General features: G+C 37.3%; 1 protein-coding gene across 3 annotated transcripts in view; it reads left to right on the top strand.

Annotated features, from left to right (window-relative positions):
* Positions 1–12,279, top strand: part of DNM3 (dynamin 3) — a gene marked incomplete at its 3' end in the record, with an annotated part of 535,603 nt that overhangs the window by 420,183 nt on the left and 103,141 nt on the right. The window lies entirely within an intron of this gene.

Raw genomic sequence — 12,279 nt, 5'->3', positions numbered from 1 at the left:
GTTCTTTTTCAAGATTGTTTTGACTCTTCGGGGTCAGATTTTGAAAAAGTTTATGACATTTTATTTCCAAATATATTTTTTAAAGTTTTATATTTGTACTCCTAAGTGAGATTGGCTTGTAGAAACATTATCCCAGAATTTAGTCTTTAAAATACTAGCCCTGTGACAAGTTCAAAGAAAAAAGATTCTAGGGTCAGTAAGTTTGGAGAGTCATGCGTAGCAGGTTCACTACTTGGAGATTCACAATGTGTACCAGCCTTTTAATATCTCGAAGATGTCCAACCTAGAATCTTCCTCTTAAAATTTGGAAAGGAAGACCTATAAAACTCTCTGAGAGAGTTTTTAAACTATTTTAAAGAAGGTTTAATTTTTTCCCCCAGTTTATCCTGTGAATATTGGTCAGGCAAGATTTTATGATTCTGATTTCCTTTTTTTTTTTTTTTTTAGAACTTGTAACCAGCATTGATAGATATAAATTTACTATCATAGAAGTCTACCCAGCATCTTCTTAAAAATTAAATCTTCTCCTTTTTGAATCATATGTATCATCTCTGATTTTTTTTTTTTTAAGATTTTATTTATTTGACAGAGATCACAAGTAGGCAGAGAGGCAGGCAGAGAGAGAGGAAGGGAAGCAGGCTCCCTGCTGAACAGAGAGCCCGATGCGGGGCTCGATCCCAAGACCCTGAGATCATGACCTGAGCCAAGGGCAGAGGCCTTAACCCACTGAGCCACCCAGGCGCCCCTCATCTCTGATTTTGATAATTTTTCTCACCTTATATTTACTAGATACTCCAGAGCTCAGTTTCATTGTTTGATTCATCAAAGAATGAACTCTTAAATTTATCGTTAGTTCAGTTTTCCATAATTACTTCCTAACTTTATTATATCCTATGTTCTGCTTTGATTTGTTTTATAATTTTCCAACTTCTTCAATTCAATGCTGGTGATTTTTTTTTTTTGCTTTTTTTTTTTTGTTAAATAATAAGATATACATGACTGTGATTTTTCCTCTGAATAAAATTTTGGCTACATGTTCTGGGTTTCAATCTAGTGTGTAATATTATTTTGCCTGTTTAATAAATAGTGTATAATTATAGTTTTGAGTTGCTATTTGACATAAGTTTGGGGGGAAGTTTTACTTTTCAGTGGTTTTATAATTCTTTCTGTTCAACTTTTATCATAATTTCTAGTTTTAGTGCATTGCCTTTTTATCTTCAATACATGAAATGAGGAATATTTGCTGAAAGATGTAAAAATAATTCATAGTCCTGATTTATTAAACTTACATTATTGAATTCACAGGTTTAATTCTTAATTTATGACAATGTACCATCTTGGTATCATTGGTTCATTATCATTAGCCTTTGAAGAATTTTGGATGCTGAGAAAAGGCTGAAAGGTAGTCAGCCAACGATTGTTTTGATTTTTTTTTAAAGATTTATTTATTTATTTATTTATTTATTTGACAGACAGAGATCACAAGTAGGCAAAGAGGTGGGCAGAGAGAGAGGGGGAAGCAGGCTCCCCGCCAAGCAGAGAGCCCAAAGTGGGGCTCGATCCCAGGATCCTGAGATCATGACCTGAGCCAAAGGCAGAGGCTTTAACCCACTGAGCCACCCATGCACCAGCCAACAATTGTTACTGAGTACCAACTAGATGATGGAAATGCCAGAAATACATTGAACTTATATTGCAGTTGGAGAAGCATGAGCAAGGGAAACGGAGTGTTGGAAAGATAAGCCAGTGATGGCAAGGAGTTTGAATTTTTTCCTACTTATAGTTGGCAGTTACTGGAGGATTTTAAACAGGGTAAGGATGTAATGTATGGTTATGGTGGTTTCTTTATGGGGAGTGGAGCAAGAAAGATGCCAAGGAGATGTCATCCAAATGAGATAAGTTAGTGGCTTGGATATAGGAGTCTGTAGTTCAGTGTAAACATCTGGTGTTATCTGCATTTAAATGGTATTTAGGATTCCCAGGCTGGAAAGATCACCTTGCCAAAAGCACAGATAGAGGGAAGTGGACCACTGAAGAAGCTTGGGACACTCCAGAGTTTAAAGGTCTAACAAAGGATGAGAAGACATCAAAAGAGATTAAAAAGTTGTAGTCAGTGATGTAGAGGTGTGGAAGTGAAGAGAATGTGGTATCACAGAAGTCCTGAGAAGAAAATGATTGAAGACAGAGGAAAGGGTCAAGATGTCAGATGCTGCAGTGAAGCCAAGTAATGTGTAGATAAGGAATTGAACATTTGCTGTGCCAAGACGTGGATTGTATGACCTTGGTAAGACCTCTGTCTATAGACTAACAGGATCGCAAATCTCGGGGGAGTGGGGGTGGGCGGCGGTGAATAAGGGAAAGAATGGGAGAGGAGAGAATGGAGAAAATGATTCAAGATAAGGAGTTTTGCTATAGAAGCAAATAGAAATGGGTTGGTTCTTAGGGGATGGGAAACAGCAAAAGAAAGTGTGTGTGTGTGTGTGTGTGTGTATGTATGTGTGTGTGTGTTTTAAGATAGTTGATTTTAAGATGTGCTTCTATGCCATATGAATGATCTGATAGTAGAAAGGAGGAAATTGTTGAAGTAAAAAAAAGGGGGGGGGCACCTGGGTGGCTAAGTAGGTTGGGTCTCTGCCTTCGGCTCTGGTCATGGTCCTGGGGTCCTGGGATCGAGCCCCGCATCAGGCTCTCTGCTCAGCGGGAAGCCTGCTTCCCCCCTTCTCTCTGCCTGCCTCTCTTCCTACTTGTGATCTCTGTCTGTCAAATAAATAAAAATAAACTCTTTCAAAAAAAAGGGGAGGGGGAATGATTGTAGGAAGTTCATGAAGACATTAGAAGAGAGGAAACTCAGTGTCTAAGTTGAGTGTCTGAGTTCTTGTACAAGGTGAAGGCAGAGTCCGTGGTTGCAAATGCAGTTAGTCTGGTGTATTTGGTAGAAAGAAGATAGATCATTCTCATCTGGTTGTATGTGTTTCTCCTGTGAAGTATGAAGTGAGATTATCAGCCAAGTGTTAGTGGCAAAGTGCATGTTATAGATTTCAGGGAATGACTACAGAGTTATAGTAGGGATGCCTGGGGAATTTAGGTGCCCATTTGGTATTTGTAGTTATAAATTTGGAGTGCAGTAAGCACAACTGTATATTTTTTTCTCTAGCATTATTTAGAAACTTGAGTGTAGGACCTCAGCAAGGAAGTAATTCATCAGAGTTTTATTATGTAAGTAAAATGGTGAAGGGAGAGAAAGGAGAGAGAGTTGAAGGTTGGCGAGGTAGTGGTCACAGTACTAAACAGAGTCTTTGTGGAAGTGAAGACATAGGGAATGTGATGATGAGTGCGAACATGGTCAGATCAGTGGATCAGAAGTCCACACCGGAGACTGTTTTCCAGATTGTCATAAAAGATAACCAAACGGGAATTTTGACTGATGAGTTTATCATCGGTACTCTGCTATATAAATTTATAATTAATTGTAAAATTGATGTTTATTCATTTAGGAAGGAAATCAGTGGTCAATAGGAAATTGCTTCGAATCTTGAAAAACAAGTTCAGCTGAACCAACTTCCATTTTTTAGTAGAATTGAGTTGATATAATATACTTTGGTCTTAATAGAGTCTTTTGGAATACACATGAGGGAAAATAGAGGGGCATGACTTGATAGTACATATATGATAGATTTATGATTAAGTCTTAAGTCTTATGTTGATACCCAGTGGGTACCAGTTAATAGAACATGGAACTCTGGCATGGGATCTTTTGAAGTCCGTTTAGCTCTATAGTATATCTTTGTAATGACGTGGGAATATTATGTCATTATAAAAAATACAGATAATGCAAAACTGGAAGAATTGTGAATATAGTACTTGCCAGAATCAGAATTCAGAGTATCTGAGCAAATTGGGAAATGGGCTAGACTAACTAGATAAAATGTAGTAATGCTAAATATAAATTTTACTTTGTTTTAAAATAGTACAGGAGAAATCTGGTTTCATAGGAGGTCAAACCCAAAGGACCTAAAGGCAGTGAGAATGATGAATAATAGTAACTTTGTATTTTGTATATTTTACCTGCATATTTACCTGATGCTGGGCTTTGTTCTAAGCAAGCTGTTCTTATTTTATTATCTTATTTTATTATCTTATTTTATCCTTATTTTATTTTATGTGATCTTATTTTATTTTCATTATAAGCCTAAGATAGATATTGGTATTATCCCCATTTTATAGATGAGTAAACTGAAATTCAGAGAGGTTTTCTTACCAAACGTCCTGTAAGATAATAAGTGGCACATTCTGGATTTCAACAGGTGTTTTTCATGGTCTTTACTATATTCTACTAGCTGGTGCTTACTTACAGTAGTAAAAGTTTACAGTCTGAAAAGTAGGCAAAAATTCCACCACATTTCTTCCTTGCATCTAGTTAATTTTGCCTCTGGGGATTGGTGATCAGTTGCTGGCATGTCATTTTCAGAAAATCCTTTTAAAATAGAGCAAATCCACAGAAAAATTAAAAGGATGTTATCTAGAATCGTCTTCATATGAGAAACATTGGAAAAAATTGGCTTGGAGACTTAGAAGACTTGAGGAACAGATAATGTCTGATCCCAGATGTTTAAAGAGCTGTCATAGGTAAACAAGTTAGACTTCACATTTTTAATACTTAAGGATATTCTTATGACACGGGACTGAAAGTTCTACATCTCATCAAAACACGGACTCATCATGTGGTCACGTTCTCTTCAGTGTAGCACTTAAAACCCTTTTACCTATGGGATAAAATTACTCATGCTCATTTTTAATGTTGAGGTAACTTTTATTTTTCAAACTACAAAACACGTGGTTCAGCTTGATTTCATAGTGAAATCATTCAGAAGCTCATATCTGCATGATTGCAGTTGAAATAGACTAAACAAGAAACTTCAGTCAGTACAAATTGCTGCGGGTTATCTGTGCAGCTACAGCGTGTGGTGAGAACCTGGAAGCTACAGCCGCAGAATTTATGAGACTTCCAGTAAATCAGCTCAGTTCAGTGTTTTAGACCTGTATCCAACTCTTCTTGGATGTCTAGACACAGCCTAAGATGAGGCTTCGAAAATGGGTAAAAACGAAGCAGCCAAAGCCACCAGAAGCCTTTGACCCTCTTCTAATGTTTCAACCAGATCATTATTTTCCCTCTCAAGAATTTGGCTCTCCTTTGAGGGGAAAAAAAAAAAAAATCAAGATTTTTCCATGTGAAGAGACCCTGAAAGAAAATACTCTGGAAAAAGGTCAGTGAGAATGGGCCAAAGCTGAATTCTTCAGATCTGCTTGGAGAATGTGGAAAGTCTGCACCCTCGCCACTCGCCGTGCTTTCCAGCTGGCCAGAAGCTGCCGTGGCCTTTGTCCAGCTCTGCCTTCCCCGTACCTTTTACATCTTAATGGGACTCACACTGTGCACTGGAAATGCCTCAGATGGAAACTTAAATGGTAGCTAAAAGCTATGGTAGAGGTAATTCGATAATTAAAAACTTAAATTTTGATTTCTATCAAGATCATCTATTACCCTTTTGGCTCTATAGCAAAGACACGACCTTTCAAATTGGACAACAGTAAACTTTCCTACTTGGAGAATATATTTCCTTTAAATATGTCCCACTTTTCATTAAAAGTGCTTATTCCGCTTGTCGTGGTTTTTCCCTTCAGACTTTTTAATCTTAGATTTTCTGTGGAATGTTAAGGATTCTCTCAAAGATAGAAAAAGTTGGTTTTAAACACAAACACGGTCCCAGTTCATTCCATAGCTCTTTCGTTCGTTCATTTGTTCCTTCATTCACTTGCTCCACTCACTTGACAAATACTGGTTTTGCGGAGGCCGTAGGCCAAGGACCGTGGTAGACCCACACTGCGCCGTTCACTCGCTGGGCCATGTTGGGAGTCACTTAATCTCTCTAAAATCTGTCTCCTCAATGAAGCATCTCTGCTACCAACTTCGCAGGGTCACTCATGAAGGTGAAATGAAATGATTTCTCTTTTAAGATGGTGAAAAATTAGAAACTTCTTTTATCCTACTCCGTCCATTGCTGTATCCAAAAGATCACACACAACAGGATGGAAAGCCTTAAAAGCACTGGAAAGGAACAGTGTTAATCAACTATTTGCAAACTCCATGGAGTGAACTGGATTGAAATTTTATGAGTGACCATTGCATGCTTTACCCTGATTAAGAAAAATAGAGCAGGGCGCCTGGGTGGCTCAGTTGGATAAGCGGCTGCCTCCAGCTCAGGTCATGATCCCAGAGTCCTGGGATCGAGTCCCGCACCGGGCTCCTTGCTCAGTGGGGAGCCCACTTCTCCCTCTCCCTCTGCCTGCTGCTCACGCTGCTTGTGCTCTGTCTCTCACTATCTTTCTCTGTGTGTCAAATAAATAAATCTTTAAGAAAAAGAAAAAAGAAAAAAAGAAAAATGGAGCTAATCAGGAAGACAAGAAGAAACTTCTATACTTCCTCACTGAATCAACACAAGAAATGTGGATACTTGTGCCAACCAGAAATCCAAATAGCCAGCTCTACTTTGAAGCCAATTCAAAAAATAAGTCCAAGTAAGAATTTACAGATGGGGAAGTCCAGATAGAAGATGCCTAATGATAAATATTTATTCAAGTTAAGCATACAGAGTTCCATTTAAATAATTGCTTGCAAGTGTAACAAAATTGCTTACTAAACTAAAAAAATGGACCCTTAAAGAGATGTGAAAACAATAATTCAGAAATAATGTTCAAGATATTTCTAGATACATTAGCAAATATGTGAGATAAAGTGGCAAAAAGTAAACCCTTTTAAATTCCTCAAGAAGTCAGGAATTACTGTTTTATTTCTGAATTTCATACATACAAAAATGAATTCAAAGATGATTTAGAAAACTTAAAGATAATTGTTTAAAAAGAGGATACTCTTTTACCTGTAGAACCGAAAACCACTAAAAAAATATAGAAGTCCAAAAGACAGTACTTTTATCAACATAAGCAAGGAAAGAAGAGCCTAAAAAAAAAAGCTTATGTCAAAATGACAAATGTAAAACCAAGCCATATAGCTATGGCAAGAATAAACAGGATTCAGACTTTCCTAATTATGGGCAGTGCTTTTCAGATTGGCATGAAAAAGAAAACCCAACTATATTGTTGGCATTTACAACCAATGTATCTTTTTAAAAAGTAAAACAAATGGATAAAAGTAAAAAAGTAAAAGAGACAAAGCTATGTCAGGTTAATATAAATAAAAAGTGAGAAATCATTCTAATCATATACTAAAAATCTTAATGAAATCAGAACAAAGAATATCACTTCTATAAACATGTTAAAATGCTCACCTCTTTATCAAAAATATTAAAGCTTTGATGGAAAATCACTTTTAAATTATAAAATGTGCAAAGGTATTTTAAAGATGACAGTATCTTTATGGGTGTGATGATGTTCGTTATTCAATAAATATTAATTGAATACCAACTAGCACTAGTCACTTTGTAAGACCTAAGAATATAGTGTAATTAAAACAACACACTCAGATATGTCTTTCCATTTATGAAGATCTTGTTTCATGTCATTCAATAAGATTTTTATCATTTTCTCAATTAAAAAATTTATCCTATGTATTTTGTAGGCTTTCTCCTAATATGAATGGACTATTTTCCCATATCGAAGTTTTAGAAGTATAGTCTATAGTGTTTTGTTAAAGCTACTGGATTTTGAGCTAATTTTGGTAACTTGTGTTTTTTAGGGTATTACTAGTTTCCTCTAGGTTCTTAGTTTTGCCATATAGGTTTGCCTATAATACTTGATTTAATTTTTTTCCGTCTTCTCTCCATTTGTGGTTATGTATCCCATCTGTTCTCATTTGAGATCTTGTACACTTTTGTTTTCTCCCTTAATTAGCATTATCTGTTCCTAAGGGGAAAAATATTTGTGGATGTCTTTATTATCCTTTATGTTATTTTTTATTTCCTATTTTATTAATTTTGGTTTTAATCTGTTAATTCCTTCTTCTTGGCCTATTTCGTTTTATCACAGCTTTATAATCCTTATAGATGAATATTGACTTTTTTGTCTCCTTTCTGTAAATAATGAACATTATTTAAGGTCATAAATTTTCCTACAATCTTTGCTGTGTTCCATTGGTTGGCTATGATATATTTATATTTTTATTGTTTTCTAAACAATTTATAATTTTATTTTGTTTTTTTCTGTAATATAAAGGTCATCTAAGAATATATTTAAGGGGTTTTGGGGTCTCTTTTTTTTAGATTTTTTTTTGACTTGTGATTAAAGAATATGATCTATATAGTCTCTTTTTTAAAGTTTCTTAAATCTGGTACTGTATGTCTGTAGGTCCAAGGGTAAGACTGAGTTTTGTAAATGTTTTGTGAATAATGAAAAATCTTTATCTTCTATTTGCTTACTTTTGTCCACTATATTTGTCCAATTTGAAAAGTGTCATATTAAATATTTTCTATATTTATATTTTAATTGATTACATACTTACAACAAGTTCTTGCAGTAGCATTTGCTTTCTTTACTTCCCTACGATGTAATTTGATACAGTTTTTAATGAGTATTTTCCAATCTTCACAATTATACTTTATACCATTGTATAATATTTCTCTTTATTCTATTTAGGGCTTTTAAACTGTTTATCTTGTTCTGTACTTTTAAATTCTATCTTGTCTATTATTAATATTGCCATTCTTAAATTTATATTCTTTGTTTTGTGCTTGTCTGATTTCTCTTTTCTGTTCTTTATTTTTCCAAATAATATGTAACTTTTTTAAACCTAAATTAACTAACTAGCTGAGAGAATTCAGTCCACTGTCATTAATTTCATAATTAATATACATAAATGTATTCCTGCCATCTTATAAAAATTTCTTATTTTGTTTCTCCTTTTTTTCTTATTTTTTTACTTAATCAAAAGACTAAGAATTTCTCCTTTTTCTTCTTTTTTAATTTGAGAGTTCTACTGTACATTTAATTTCATTAACATTTTCATTCATCACCGGTACATAGCCCTATCCTTGCATGAGGCAAATTATGAAATATTTCTCCCCCAAACCCTTTCTTCTGCTTCCCCTCACACCCACTTCTAACAACGAGACCTCTGGGATCCCTTTGCTGCCCCACTCTCTGCGCCTGCACCCATCAGAGAAGACCTGGGGCGCACTGTTAGGTCCTCCTACCGTCCCCCAACTTTCAGACTATTTGAATAGTGTGTCTCTTCTACTGTAGGAGTCTTCCTGTAACCCTTCTACTGCATATTCTTAGATGGTCGATCATTATTTATTTTGATTAACTCCGTGGATGTTGCAAGTTCTGTTTTCTCTCTCTCAGTCTTTCCTCACCTTGACCATGCTCCGCAGGTCCGTTCGGTGCGGTTGTCATCTCCTGCCTGCTTAGGCACCGTCTCAGTTCGGGGTGGGGGGCTGTCCCCGCTGGGGATAGGCCTTTACGGTCCTCTTAGGACGCCATGAATGCTTCTTCATTGCCTTGTGCCTTTGCATGTTCAGACCAGCGCCCGTCTACCTCTTTCTCTTTTCGAAGCCACTTGCTCTCTCCTTACAGAAGACTTTTAAATGTTTCCTTTTTTTCAAAGCTCAAGAATTGTGTAAAGGTGTGTCTGCTTGATACCTTTTCTATACCATCTATACCATCAAGCGTACATGAAACAGCACTTAAATTACATAGACTCAGATCTTTTTAAAAGGTTAAGATTCTTTTTTAAAAAGTAGTTCCTATTTTATCATTATTTTTCTCCCCCCAGCTCCCCTTTCTTTTCCTGGCACTCCTACTATGTACAGGTTACGTGTTCTTTCTGCCACACTTTCATGTCTTCTCTATCTCTATATTTTTCAAAATTCTCCCACAAGATCTTGGAAACTGTTAATTCCAGGCTCAACGTTCATCATCCTTTCCCTCAACTTATCTACTAAATATTTTGGCTTAAAAATAGTATTTTTTTAGTTTCAGGAAGTTTTCCTTGAGGCTCTTCAAATCCTGCTCTCCTGCGCTCCCCTGCAGGTCTGTACCCATACGCTCTCCTGACTGCGCTCTTCATTCTCGCTTTCTCCGGCCCTGAGACCTCCTTATTAGGTGTCCTTTTATTTTGCTTTGTTCGTCGTGGCACAGGTCAGCCACTGGATACTTTAAGTGGACTGGTCCTGTGAGGGCGGGAAGGCACAGGTCATCCCAGTCAGTACAGGCCCCGAGTAGGCAAGTGGCCATTTACATATTGAGGCACCGGGAGGGACCCTTTCTTTTGCATTAGGGTAGAAAAAACTCAGTCCCCCACACTTCCTTAGGGCCAGAGGGCCAGGACACCCAGGAGTGCTGTGATCCATGCGGGACAGCCCTACCAAAGACATGGTACATGCTGGTCCTTGCCTCTGAGTTTTCCTGCTGTGGTCCCAAAGCTCTGTTCAGCCCCGAGCAAGAAAGTACCACGACTATCTCGCCACCGCGTACCGGAGTGCCAGTCCCAGAGTCTACTGCGCTCAAGAAAAGAAGATGTGTTTGACCTGACTCAGAAGTGGAGAGTAGGCAGAGCACGGTTATGTCATCGTCTTCCCAGAATCCCCTGGGGGATATAATGATAAGCATAAAAATGGTACATTCCCTGTCCTAATGTTGCTTGTGGGCTAGTTAGGAAGATAGACAATATCTAAGTAAGTAAGTAAATAAATAACTAAGAAGTAAAAAAAGAAAACCCACACGTAATCCTGAACTCACGGCTGTGATTAGTGCTATGAAGGACAGGTGAGTAGACCTAGGACCTGGGGTTTCAGGAAAGAGTTGGCCTTAGGTGTGCAATGAGGGTGGAAGGAAAGAGCTACAGCAGAGAGTGGTACATTCAGAGCCCTTGGGAGTAGGCATGGCGCGTTTCGGGAGGCAGAAGAAAGCCAGAATGGCTGGAACAAAACAAAACAAGACAGAGCAGAGCGTGAAAAGAAGCTGGAAAGGAGGGTAACGGTTATGGGCCAGACTACGCAGGGTTTGAAAGGCCACGATGGACTGTGTAGTCTTTCCCTAAAAGCAGGTGACTGTTGCGTGTTTGACTCCACGGGTAAGAATATCAGATTCCCATTTCAGGAGCTCATGAGGATTCCGTGTGGAGAGCAAATCTGAAGGAGCCCCCTGATGTCGGGAGCCCCGTGAAGAGGCCGCAGTGACGTTTGAGGGCAGGTGATAGTGTGATCAAGAGGTGTCCTTTTTAGGGGGGCAAATGAAAAAGGGTAAGAGAATGGAAGGTTGTTCAGTTGTTCATGGCAGGGTGGGTTTGAGACAGTCAAGCAGAGAAGTGAGTAAACACTGGATCTGGGGCACTCGGGGCAAGAGATACAAATCTGTGAGCCATCCGAGGTTAGTTGTAAACTAAGGCTCTTAGGCATGAATGAGAACACCCTGGAAGAGACTAAGAAGAGAGAAAGACTGTAATTTCTGGAATTCTGCTGGTATCCGTCTAAATTGGATTATCTCTTCTGGAAGGGTGATTGGTGATGCATATCAGTGTCTTAAAAAATGACTGTAAGTTTGATCCTCTAACTCTTTTTATAGGGATCTATCCTTAGAAAATAAGAGGAGTAAATGTGAAAAGCTTTTGGATAAAAATAATCACTTAAGCATTATTTCTGATCGTAAGAAAAAGGAAATTATCTAATTATCTAACAATTGAAAGAGATTAAGGAAATTATCATACATTTGTACTAATGAATATCATGCCATTCTACTTTGATGTTTATAAAGATGGAATGGCATAAGTAAATGACCATAATACCATGGTAAGTAAAAAAGGAGTCAGAGTTGCCAGAGAGAGAAGGGGGTTGGGAGACCTCAACTGTGTGAAAGACTGATAGAATGAGAGTATAAAAAAATAAGTTTATCTGTAAACCGTGAAAAATGGATGATTGTCACCATACTTTTATCTAGTTTCCAAATCTTTCTAAATGGGCATGTATTATGTCTTGTGTATTATTTTACTGTTAGGAGAAGAAATAAAATTACAACATTATCCCAGTTGTCAATATGCACTTTATAGGCATTTCACTCTGTTGAATAGTGGTTAACGTTTTGGGGTTTTTTGTTTTCTTTTCTGTTTTCTTTTCACAGTATCAATGAGTGTTTCTGTTTTGAATCTACGATAGTATTTTAAGTTTGTAAGATTATTGCCACACCTTTTAAAGTTTTACGAGCCACTTAGGCCTATCAAATAATTTCAGAAAATTGATTAATTGCTAGGCAACGGCCGATCGATTGTGCTGACTT

This window comes from Martes martes (genome assembly GCF_963455335.1).
Source record: "Martes martes genome assembly, chromosome: 15".
Taxonomy (NCBI): domain Eukaryota; kingdom Metazoa; phylum Chordata; class Mammalia; order Carnivora; family Mustelidae; genus Martes; species Martes martes.
The sequence above is the reverse complement of the archived record's forward strand: the minus strand, read 5'-3'. Positions and strand labels throughout refer to the sequence as shown.